The sequence below is a fragment of the Eschrichtius robustus genome, chromosome 11, assembly GCF_028021215.1.
Source record: "Eschrichtius robustus isolate mEscRob2 chromosome 11, mEscRob2.pri, whole genome shotgun sequence".
In the NCBI taxonomy this organism is placed as follows: Eukaryota; Metazoa; Chordata; class Mammalia; order Artiodactyla; family Eschrichtiidae; genus Eschrichtius; species Eschrichtius robustus.
In genome coordinates, this window is record NC_090834.1 from 60,029,472 (window position 1) to 60,041,554 (window position 12,083).

Genomic DNA, 12,083 nt, shown 5'->3' on the forward strand with positions numbered 1-12,083 from the left:
CTTATCATGTACCAACACTGCCCTAAGCTTTTATAGAAATTAACTCATTTTATCCTTATAAATAGACTACAAAGTAGGTACTAGTATTATTCTCACTTTACAGATGGGGAGACCGAGGCACAGAGCAATGACAGAGTTAGTGATGGCAGAGCCAGGATTCAAGCCCAGGCCATGTGGGTCCAGAGTCTGTGCTCTAACTGCTCCCAGTGCGACCTCCATTTCTTCCTTCCTGTGTCATTCCCATTCCCCCAAACACACCGAACTTCTCACCCATCACCTGCCAGTTCCCACTTTCATGCCTTTGTGCTCAGCGTTCCCTCTGCCTCAAGTGCCACCTTCCCAGTGAAGCCGGCTCGACCCTGCCCCACCCTCCCCCTGCGGAATCAGGCAGCCTCCTCTGTGTTCGCGGCGCATTCTGTGTACACCGCCACTGCAGAGAGCCCTGGGACTGGGCTCCTTGATGTCAAGGGCGGCTCCTCCCTGATTGTCCCATCCCTGGATGCCCAATATTTGGTCTGGGACTTCATCCAGCCTAAGAATTCTTGATAAATGTGGGATGAGCGGGGCGGGGTGGTGGGATGGGGACAGAGAGAAACAAGACTGCATTCCTTTCTCTCTAGAAGCTCACACTCCAGTGGGAACACCAACCCAGAAAGAGCCCAACATCTAAGCAGATCAGAGCCCTAAGAGAGGCACAAAGAGCCGCGTCACCAGCTCCGTGGGACGATGCCGTGCTCCCCACTGGGGGAGTCAGGCAGGCTTCTCAGAGAGGTCAATTTGTGTACTGGGCCTTGAGGATGGAGAGAAGTCCAGTGGCCGAGTGGGGCGCATGCAGGCAGGAGAGCTGGGGAAAGGAATCCGGGCTGGCAGAGGCAGAGGCAGGAAAGCAGGATGTATTGTGAGGGCCAACAAGTTCAGCTGAGCCTATCAACCCCACACCAGACAGTGAGCTGCAGGAGGGCCGCATCTGCCTGCACCAAGCACAGTGCCTACACGTGGTGGGTGCATTGTAAGGATTTGTTGGAAGCAGATCTCACAGGGTGTGAAGCCTTACGCAATTCGGTGGCCCTATTTAAGAAAAAAAAATGTGAAATTGTTAACGTAAATGTAGGCATGAAAGTGAATGTTCATTTGTACTGAGATTGGGAAGGAGCTTGCAACAGAGCTGAAGCTGCAGAAGAAAGTAAGGTCAGAAGAATGTCAGGAGGGCGAAGGTTCTTGGAGCCCAGCACCAGGCTGACAAGGCTAGCATTTCCTGTCAGCCCCGAGGCCCAGGTTCAGAGCCGGCCTCTGAGCCCTCAATCACCCTCAGACAAGCTACCGTGACCATGCCTCTGTCACACTTTGTGAGCCTCTCTGGCCACAAAAAGGCCTGATTCTCCAGCGTCAGGAGACTTTCTCCCCCGGAAGGGTAGTCAGAGGGCAAATGTGGGCGTCTGAGAACTGTGTGCTGGTCACCTCCTGGTAACCTTGGGCACCTCTCTCCAGGGCCTCATGGGTCATGGAGGGTCTGTTCTGAAAGCTTCCTTTTCATGCAGGCATTCTGCTCATCTGACCCGCTTTGGGGGCTCTGTGAGAGCCTCATTCATCTCCCAGTGCTGAGGTCTCACAAGGGCACCAGGCTCTCTGCTGGTGATGGGTGCGGGATGCATAGCCACAGAGGTGCTCCTGGCCCAGTGAGTCCAACAAAACACGAAATGCCTGATTACAGAGCCTTCAAGACGAGAGATGCCAGACCAAAGACAGACTTTCTGGGGGAGTCCGGGAAGGCTTCTCAGAGAAGGAGACACTTGATTTGAGAGATGGAACATTCATTCAACAATTATTTACTGAGCACCTACTACGTGCCAGACTGTGCTAGGCTCTGAGGATACAGCAAAGAGGAGGACAGACGGGCATTTGCCCCAAAGTTTCTTCCCTTCAGGCCAGCAGGGAAATAGGAATTAACTCAGGAGAAAAGGGGAACATGGTCCCCCAGACAAGCTAGAGCAACCACATGGAGGGGAGAGACTGTATCCTGCTTATGGGTGGAGTTGAGAGAAGTTTGATGTGAGGGGAAAGGGAAGCAATTGGGAGACGAAGCGCGTGGGGTTGGCAGAGAGCAGCAATGGAGGGGCTGGAATACCAGGCTAGGAACCTAGGACTTGATCACGCTGGCAACTGGGAGCCACAGAAGGTTCTGAGCAGAGGAAGAAGTCACAAGGCTTCTTAGCAAAATAGCTTGCAAGCCCTCCAGCTTGCACAGCCACCAGTGCAAGCTTCCTGGGCCAATCTCCCCACCCCCACCCCTGGGCTTGGCCAGGAGAGGGCATCCCTCCCCTCCCCCCACCCAGCTTGGACTTCAGCCTCCAGCTCACCCTCTTCCTTGTTCTCCCAACCAGACTCTAAGGCTGGTGCACTCTAAAGAGGGGATGGGGGGAATTCCCTGGTGGCGCAGTGGTTAAGAATCCGCCTGCCAATGCAGGGGACACGGGTTCGAGCCCTGGTCCGGGAAGATCCCACATGCCGCAGAGCAACTAAGCCCGTGCGCCACAACTGCTGAGCCCTCGTGCCACAACTACTGAAGCCCATGCGCCTAGAGCCCTGCTCCACAGCAAGAGAAGCCACCACAATGAGAAGCCTGCACACCGCAACGAAGAGTAGCCCCCGCTCGCCACAACTAGAGAAAGTCCGCGCGCAGCAACGAAGACCCAATGCAGCCAAAAATAAATAAAAAAATTTATTTAAAAAATAAAAATAAAAAATAAAGAGGGGATGGGCAGAGCTCTGGGTCCAGGCCTCATGGAGGACTCCAACCCTTCACACCATTTGCCCCACACTATTTGCCTCTTGTGGGCTTTAAATGTTTTCATGCTACCTGGTTTCCCTACAAAGTGCTATCCTTCCCATAACAACGCCTAGCTTAAAAACTTCCCAGGGCGCCTCTCTGATAACCAGTGAGTCAAGACTCAGGGGCTTCCAGGCTGTGGCCTCAGCAAAACCCTACTGGGTTCAGGGTCATGAGCAAGACCCCAACAGAGTTCTTGGCCTTTAGAAAAAAGTCTGAACTCTCTCCTGTTTGGCTCCGCCTGCCTCTTCCCATCTGTTCTGCTGTCCCTTCTCTGGGAGCTCCAGCTACCCTGAACTTGTTGGGGATTCTTCAACAGGGCAGTGCTCTCCCCCACCTCCAGGGTTTTGCCCAGGCTGGCCTTTGCCCAGACAGAGCACTGTCCATTCCCTGAGGTTCCCTCCTAAGCTAACTAACCCCTACTTCTGGCCTGAGTCCGCCCTGAGGGAAGACTCTCCTAATCCCCCCCAGAATAGGCCAGGGGTCCCCAGAGGTGTTCTTTCAGACTCCATGCTTTTGCACATGCTATTTCCTCTGCCAGGAAGACCCTTCCCTCCACCCTCTGAAGCCTGGTGCCTGCCCAGTTCCTGCCAAGTAGCAACATCTTTATTTCCCTTTTACAGACGAGGAAACAGAGGCTCAGAGGGGTTGAGTAACCTGTTCAAAGCCACATAGCTTTGCCCTAGAATGTTAGTGGTTGTTTTCTTGGCCACGCTGCATGGCATGTGGGATCTTAGTTCCCCGACCAGGGATGGAACCTGCACCCCCCTGCACTGGAAGCACGGAGTCTTTTTTAATTAATTAATTAATTTGTTTTTGGCTGTGTTGGGTCTTCGTTGCTGCGTGCGGGCTTTCTCTAGCTGCGGCGAGCGGGGGCTACTCCTCGTTGCGGTGCACGGGTTTCTCATGGCAGTGGCTTCTCTTGTTGTGGAGCACGGGCTCTAGGCGTGTGGGCTTCAGTAGTTGTGGCTCGCGGGCTCTAGAGTGCAGGCTCAGTTGTGGCACACGGGCTTAGTTGCTCTGTGGCATGTAAGGTCTTCCCGGACTAGGGCTCGAACCTGTGTCCCCTGCATTGGCAGGCGGATTCTTAACCACTGTGCCACCAAGGAAGCCCCCGGAAGCATGGAGTCTTAACCACTGGACCGCCAGGGAAGTCCCCTGACCTATAGATAGTGATAGTGATGAGTAGATGGAATCCTGTGCCAGCTATATGGTCTTGGGAACATCATTTGGCCTCTCTCTGCTTTGGTGGCCTCATCAGTGAAATGGAGTACCTACTGCATAAGGTTCGTGGTGAGGCTTACAGATAACCTGTCCTCTGCGGCCTCCATTCTTTCGCTCCCCAGACCAATTAGTGGCTTTCACATGGCCCCTGCAGGACATTCAACACTCATTCATTCATACATCAAAACCCTCCAAGACCAGCTCTGTGCCCCGCCCTGTGCTGGGTGCTTGGGACTCAGAGATAAATCAGACACAGCTCCAACCCCAAGGCTCGGGAGGGGCGGGGGGGGGAGGGGAGGGGCAGGAGCTCGGAGCAGAACTCAGTACTCTTGGTGTGTGTGTGTGTGTGTGTGTGTGTGTGTGTGTGTGGTCCTCACACACCTCTGCTCTTAACTTCTTATTTTTAAAACTGACAACGACGCACCTCCCCGCGGATGGGCGCTGGGAAAGGCGAAATGTTGAAGGAAGATCCGCTCTTTATCTTCAGAAACTTGTTTTTCACTGCTTCCTGAAACCCGAATATTTCACTGCATCCAAGCTCGCCTCCTCGCGCTGAGCCCTATTAGCTGGGAAGGAGAAGGGTACTGTGAGGGTGTGTCCCACCAGTCCTGAGGGCTCCACTATCCCTGGGGACTCCACTACCCCCGGATAACTCACCTAGCCTACCTCCTAATCCTTTTCCCACCCCGACCCCTGTTCCTACCCCATGACTCCCCCACCCCAGGTCCCAGACAAACCAGCCCTCCCCACCTCTCCCTCCATCCGGGTCCCCAGGTTACCCTCTCCTCTCGCTCAGCTCTTTAAACTATCCTCCCCCTCCATTGTCCTCTCTCGGGCGGCACTTCTCCACTTCTGCCCCGCCCTCTCCGAGGTAGAGTCCACGTTCCGCAGACCTCCGCTCTTTTCCCACTCTCCGATTGGCTCCCGCTGCCCGACGGCGCGGGACCGGGGGGAGGGGATCTGGAGCTCGCCCCGCCCCTTGCCGGTGGCCGGGGTGGGGCGGGGCCTCAGGCTGACCCCGCCCCCACTCGGGCGGGGCCGCGCTGGCAGGCGCTCCGGCGCTGAGTGACGCTACCTAGGCTCTGCTCGGCTCCGGCTCGACTGCAGCTCCTGTGGGGGTGGGCGGCGGGGGTGGCAGCGGCTGCGGCGCGGGACTGAGCGAGCGGCTAGCGAGCCGGGGGAAGAGGAGGAAGTATAGCCGCGGCCCGGAGCTCTGGAGTCAGCTGCCGCGCCGGGGACCGCCCCATTTTGCAGAGCGAGCCGAATCCGAACCTAAGAAGACTTCCCCGCCGGGCTCCGCGCCTCCTCGCCGGCGCCCTGCCCTGCCCCGCCTGTCCCAGCCCCGGGTTCCGCCGGGACGCTCCCTGCCCCGCGGCCCGGGGCGTGTGGCCGGGACGCCCCGAGCCCCCGACCCTGATCCAGTGCACCGGAGAGGGACGCTCCTGGCCCACCATACGGCTCTAGGGTTAAGGGCTCATTCCCAGCCTTTCTATAGTGTGTGTTGGAGCCCCCAGCCCTCCGACCGCGGTTAAGGCGGGGTGCCCCCAGCCCCCTGACTGAGTGCAAAGCAGCCCGGACGCCTCCAGACTCTGGTTCCCCGAAACCCGAACCTTCAGCTGCCTCCGATCCGGTGCTTCGGACTTGGGACCGTGCGAACATTAAGGAAACCCCGGCCCGAGTTCAGCGCCCCGTGAGGGGTCCAAGGCGGGCTGGATACTCGGACTGAACCAGACCGGGCTGGTGCTTCGAGTCGAAGCTGCCACCTTCCTGCCGCCCCAGGAGAGGGGCTGAGCGCTTGCCCCCAAGAGAGCACAAGAGAGAGCCGAGAAGTGCAGGTGAGAGAGCCCCGGATGCCGGGCGGCCTCCGACCCCATCCCGGCAGCGCTGGGGCCACCTGCGGGTGTGCACTGGGTACTAGCTGAGGCTGGAACTGGCTAGGAGGGGGCGCGGGAAAGGGAGGAGGAAAAGGGAGAAAACGGGCACTTATTGAGCGCCCATTGTGTGCCGTTCCGCGCCCCACCCTTGCGCAAATGGCTCACTACTCCGTGTGATAGAAGGTGTTGTGTGCTGTTAAGAGCGCTTACAGATGGGGAAACTGAGGTTCAACGGGGTTGATTGACCCTGCTCCTTTTACTCTGGTGCTGAGACTGGGGAGGAGTGTTATGCTGGAGGGAAAGGAGCAGAGAATGGAGAGAAAAAGAAAGGAAGTGCAGAGCCGCATGGCAGGAGGTGGGGCGGGGGGGTCGAGGTGGGGGCCACTGGGGCATCGGAGAGCTGATCCTGAGGCTGGGACGTGGCTTCTCCTAGCCTCTTTCCCTCCCACTCCATTGCCATGTCACCTCCCAGGAAAGGTGACCCAGAGTTGAGGGAAGAAGTGGGAAGCTTCCCAGTTCCACATCTTCCCTCCCTGACAGAGCAGCTGCCCCTGTACCCTGTGTGCCAGACTCCAGTGTCTCTAAGACGCTCCGGAGGTCCTGACACGCTGCTTATCTGATGGGAGAACACACTGTAGAGGTCTCTAAGTCACAGCCCATCAGAACTGCAGGAGATGCGGCCCCTCAGCACTCACCCAGCTCACATCCTTCACATTAGTAAGGGGGACTCTGAGGCCTGGGGACAGGGGGTGCCAATTGCTGAGGTCCTAAAGCAAGTGAGTAGTTGAGCCAGAAGTACACTTGAGAAAACCTTCCCAAACATCCTTCAAGGTGTCCACTCCCCTTCCCAAGTTAGCATCTTCTGGGTGACTGGCTGGGGTTTTCCCACCCCTGATGTGAGGTCTGGGTGACCCCGTATCAGGCTGTTGTGAGAATCTGTGTGCAAGGTGCTGGGACCTGAGGCAGATCAGCAGCTCCATAGCCTTTGGCCCCAACCTCAGGTCTGACCTCAGCCTCTCCTGGGCAAGGGAACCTGCAAGACACCTCTGGTCCAGGAGGGGCGCAGGTTGCACAAGGTCTCAGGGCTGGGGGCACAGTCTGAGGGTCTGGATTCCCAGGCAGGGTCTCCTTCTGCTGCCCCCCTGGGGCTGTGCAGGGAGAGGCGTGTTGTGAAAGAGTGCTTGGCATGGACTCTGTGGGCTCTTGTTCTGGGTGGGGAGGGGGAGGGGATGTGGCCTAGGTAGGAACCCCGGTGGCCTTGGCCGGGACTGGTTAACCCCTGCTGTGCCCAGCTTCCTGGAGTCAAGGGGAAACCACCTTGGAAAGCCCCTGGGAGGTGGGGGAGGGTGGAGAGGTCGGCTGGAGGCTGGAAGCTCAGTCCTGGGGGTGGAGTGTTTGGGGGAACTGGAAGAGAAAGTGACTGAGGGGCTTGGGATTCTCCAGCCTCACCTCCACCATCGTGGGGATTCAGATTCTCATAATAATCCCTGCATCTAAACAAAGCTGCTCTTTGATGAGATAATTTCACACCTGTGATCTCATTTCACGGTGGGGTGGAAAGGACCTGGGACTTGGAGTGAGGCAGAACGGGGCTGGGGAGCCACCTGGGACCTCTTGGATGCATCCAGGGCTCCAAGCCTCACCTGTAAAATGGGGTCAAGGCAGGCTGTTTGTTACCTGCTCAGATAATGGAGCCATCACATCCGGCACACTGTCAAGTGCTAGAGAATTTTTGGTGTTTGCCAAGACTGGGCTTGTTCCTAATGGCTACCTTGTGCAGGAAGCTGAGGGGCAGAGAGGTGAAACCTCCTGCACAGGGCCTTGGAGTTTGCTTCAGGAACTGAGTGCTGACTGCGTACCAGGTGCCCTGGAAGCTACCCAGATGGAAAAGGCGTTGTGGTGACTAGCTCCCAATGGGGAGGGCTAAGCGGCACGGGCAGACGGCAGTGAGTCAGACAGACCAGGCGGCGTGAATCTGCTCTGATTCCTCCCACCAGCCGTGTGGTGTTGGGCAAGTCACTTCACTCCTTTGAGCCCCAGCTGCTTCTCTATAAATTAGAATTCCTCCTTTACAAGGTTGCTGTGAGCTTTAAATGAGATATAAATATACAGCACGTGGCCAGATAATTTATTTCCTTCCCTATAAGAAAAGGAAGCTTGGATTTTGACCAGGAAATCTAGAGAAATTCTCAGACTTGCCTTGGATTGGAATGGAGGCTACTGTTGCAGATTCACAGACCTGAGTTTGCTCAGCTGTATGGGTCAGGCTCCCCTATGCTACCTCCCTGGGCCCACAGCCCTCTGGAATCTGCGTGGGGACCCTGGCAAGGGGCTCTGGGTTCTGACCCCTCATCCCAGGGCTGCTGGCTTTCTTTGGGATTGTGGGGAGAGGGTGTTCATTCCCTCTGGCCTCCCTAGGCACAAGGGTGCGGTGAATAATTTATGGCTCCCCTCGCTGCGAGGTGGGCTCAGGGAAATTGATTGCTGTGTGCTCAGCTGAGCTTCTGAACCCCACCAGAGGAGGCAGGTGGTTCCCGTCAGTGCTAGACAAAGTCTCAGATACGGGGGAAAGGGGCGACAGGAAGAAAGTGACCTAATATCAAGCCCAGCTCTCTTACTGGGGTGCAAGGTGGACCCGCAGGAAACAGTGGAAACCAAGCTATAGATGAACCAGGCTCAAGCTGTGGGCCTCCGATTCCAAATGGGTCAGGAGGGGTGGCAGGGAGAGGCTCTTGGGGACTGGAGTAACCCAGAAGGCTTTATCAAGGAGAAGGGGGTCTGGGCTAAGGCTAGAGGCAACTTGCCTTAGAGAGTAGGGGTCCCGACATCAGTTCAAGGTTGAATTCTGGCTGTGCCACTCACTCACTGTGAGACTGTGAGCAAGATACCTGACCCAGCCAAGCCTCTGCTCCCTCCTCTGTAAAATGAGGGTAGTTACGGGTGACTGTGAGGTCATATATGTAAAGCAGATGGCACGAAAGGTACTTAATGAAAGGGTGCTTCACTGTGAACGAGAACCGTGAGGTGGGCTAATGGTGGGGAAGATGGGATGGTGTAATAAGCAGGGAGGTGGGGAGAACTCTGGGGTGATGACGGTGGATCTGTGGGGTCAGAGAGGGGTGTGGAGAAGAGGGGTGGGTGAGTGACCAGACGGTGGAGGGCCTTGAATGCCAGACAGAATTCATATTGCAGAAAGCATCATGGGGCCCCAATTGAGAACCCTCTGTGACTCCTTCTTACCAGTAAGATGGAGACCAGGCCTCTTTGTTGTGCATTTAAGGCCTTGCCCACTGCAGCCACTGCATGGACCCCTGGTCATTGCTCACCACTGTCTCCTAAACACATCATGTGTGGCCCCTTTGTTTATGGGGTTCCTCCGGTCATCCATACCATCCTCGGCTCTGCTCACTTCCACACTTCCACATCAGTCAAGGCCCAATTCAGGTCATAAATCCCCCCAGAAACATTCCTGGATTACCCAACCCTCTGGTCACACCCCCTCTGAATCTTTAACACTTCACAGTACTAGTAATAAACAATACCTACCATTGCATCACATTTTACAGTTTGTAAAATGCATCTACATGCTCATTTATTTTTTTATTTTTTTATTTTTTATAAATTTATTTATTCATTTTGGCTGCGTTGGGTCTTCGTTGCCGCACGCGGGCTTTCTCTAGTTGCAGCGAGCAGGGGCTACTCTTTGTTGCGGGGCTTCTCACTGCGGTGGCTTCTCTTGTTGCGGAGCACAGGCTCTAGGTGCACAGGCTTCAGTAGTTGTGGCACGCAGGCTCAGTAGTTGTGGCTCACAGGCTCTAGAGCGCAGGCCCAGTAGTTGAGGCGCACGGGCTTAGTTGCTCCGTGGCATGTGGGATCTTCCCGGACGAGGGCTTGAACCTGTTTCCCCGGCATCGGCAGGCGGATTCTTAATCACTACGCCACCAGGGAAGCCCCTACATGCTCATTTAATAATATTGTGACGGTGATATGAGCAATCGCTAATGCTCTTGAGAACTTATCTGAGCCAGACACTGTGTTAAGTGTTTTACAGATCCTCTCATTCACAACTCTGGGTGGTAGCTACTGTTATGCCCTGGAAGACGGGGCTCAGAAAGGTACATTGTCTTGCCCAAGGTCACACAGCTAGACAGTGGGGAGTGAGGAGTCAAGAGTGTGCTCTCCTCTGTGACTGAACAGACAGCTCAATAGCTCTTAGATGTCCCACCTCTTCAACTCTACCCAGGTACCTCGAGAGCATGCTGCGCAGGTAAAAAGCCTGGAAATGAGCCTTCTTCTCAGGGCTAGGGAAGGGCAGTGCTGGGTTGAGAAGGGGGCCTTGGGCTCTGCACTGGCTGGCTGTGACTTGGGGTGAATCAGACCCATGCGGTGGTCCTGTTTCCCCAGGTCTGTGGTGAGGGGGATGGTGTCTGAGCTTCCAGAGCTCCAGCCTTCTGCAGTGTCCTTCGTGACCCTGGAAGGTAGGGGAGGAGACCACAGCCTCAGGGCCAGAGGATGTGGTGTGACGGGCAGCTGTGATTTTTGGCCCGGCCACTGTCTGGGCCAGCAGGCTCTGTAGTTAGCTGCTGCCTCCCCCGAAGGAGGGTGGCGGCCAGGGCTGCTGGCAGCATGGTCATTAGCTGGGCAGAGAAGACCCTGTGATTGGGAGCCGGCTGGGCCAGGCCAGGTTGGCAGGGCTGGAGGCAGGCTGGACCTGGCCACAGTGGGGTCATTGGCAGGGCAGCTGGCTGGGCAGCTGCTTCTCCTCCCTTTGCAGCCTCCAGGGCAGTACCCGCAGGGCACCAGAGCTTTGTAGGCCAAGGCTTGCCCTTCTTCCTGTGGCGGTCATGGGAGTGCAGCAGTGAGGAATCTAGCCAGGCCTGAAGATGCCTCCTTCCAGAAGCTTCCAGGACTCCTCCCCTACAGATCCACAGCCCTCACTCGCCTACTGTGGTCTGTGGGTTGGACTTGTGTAGATGTGCTTCCTTTGCCAGCCAGTCAGAAATAGATTCTCTGCCACCCCAATTCTCCCCTCCGCCCCACAGAGTGCCTAGCAGGGTGCCTGGCACAAAGTGGCTGCCCCCACCCCTACCCAGGAGAGGCAATGCGAGCTGCCCCTTGGGCAAGTCGCTCAACCTTTGTACCTCTGTCTCCTTCTCTATAAAGTGGCACTGGCAACCACAGCGTTGTGAGGGTTAAATGAGACAACGGGCGGCAGGTGCCAGGCCTGACACATAGGCAGGTACTCTGTCAGCGTGAGTCCCCTTGCCGGTCCCTTCAGTAGCTTCGTGATCAAGTGACTCAGTAAGAAGCTGATGGAGGAGCCCATCCAGTGAGGCCGGGAGGGAGGATGTGCCAGGCAGCAAGGAGGGCTTCCCAGAGGAGGACACTTCGCCGCCTGGGGAGGATTCTGTCAGACGGGATTGGGAGAGCTGCCATTCCCACCACCTTCCCAGTGAGCAGGCCCCAAGCTAAGTTCAAGGCAGGGAGCAGGACCGGGATGTCCAGGGACCTGGTTCTTCTCAGGCCTTAGCGGCAGGAATGACCCAGTTGGGAGGAGCCGTCTGGGGTCCAGGTAGCAGATGCTGTGATTTGCTTGAAGATTACTTCAAGGGAAGCAGTGTTCATTTGGTCTCCCTCTCCCCCTGCATACACACATGATTACGTATTACAAAACGTAACATGATGGGAGATTTTGGTCTGCAGGGGAAATAGACATTCAACAAGTAAACACAGATACAAAACTTCCAAATTGTGAAGAGAGCTCCCAAGGCGGGGGCCGGTCCCATCGACGTCTGTAGATGGTGGTAGAGGGCAATGCTCAGATCACAGCCCGAGTGCACACTTACTAGCCATGTGACTTGGGCAAGTGATTTAACCTCTCTGGGCCTCAGTTTCCCCATCTGTAAAATGGGGACAGTTATAGTTGTGGTGAGGATTAAATTCATTATACATGTAAAACACTCAGAAAAATACCCAGCGCATAATAAGCACTCAATGCATATTAGCTGTTGTTGCCTGTATCTCCTAGCAGAGTCTGAAAGAACAGGTGCTCGGGAAGGGCATATGGAATGAATCCCAGGCACAGGGCAGCTGCTCTGTGTAATGAATGAATGAGCGACCTCATCAGGAGGGGAGAACGCAGAAGTAGTGACGACACT

The 12,083-nt window shown here is 56.0% G+C and overlaps 1 protein-coding gene across 5 annotated transcripts in view; it reads left to right on the forward strand.

Moving 5' to 3' along the window:
* The window catches only part of GDPD5 (glycerophosphodiester phosphodiesterase domain containing 5), a 114,826-nt gene that overhangs the window by 19,563 nt on the left and 83,180 nt on the right, over window positions 1–12,083 (forward strand). Inside the window, exon 1 of one of the 5 annotated variants that reach the window (XM_068555259.1) lies at window positions 5,153–5,886. The exons of the other annotated variants lie outside the window; for them this stretch is intronic. The gene's annotated coding sequence lies outside the window, so the exon portion shown is untranslated. Of the gene's footprint in view, window positions 1–5,152; window positions 5,887–12,083 lie in introns of those variants that run through there. 5 annotated transcript variants of the gene reach the window in all.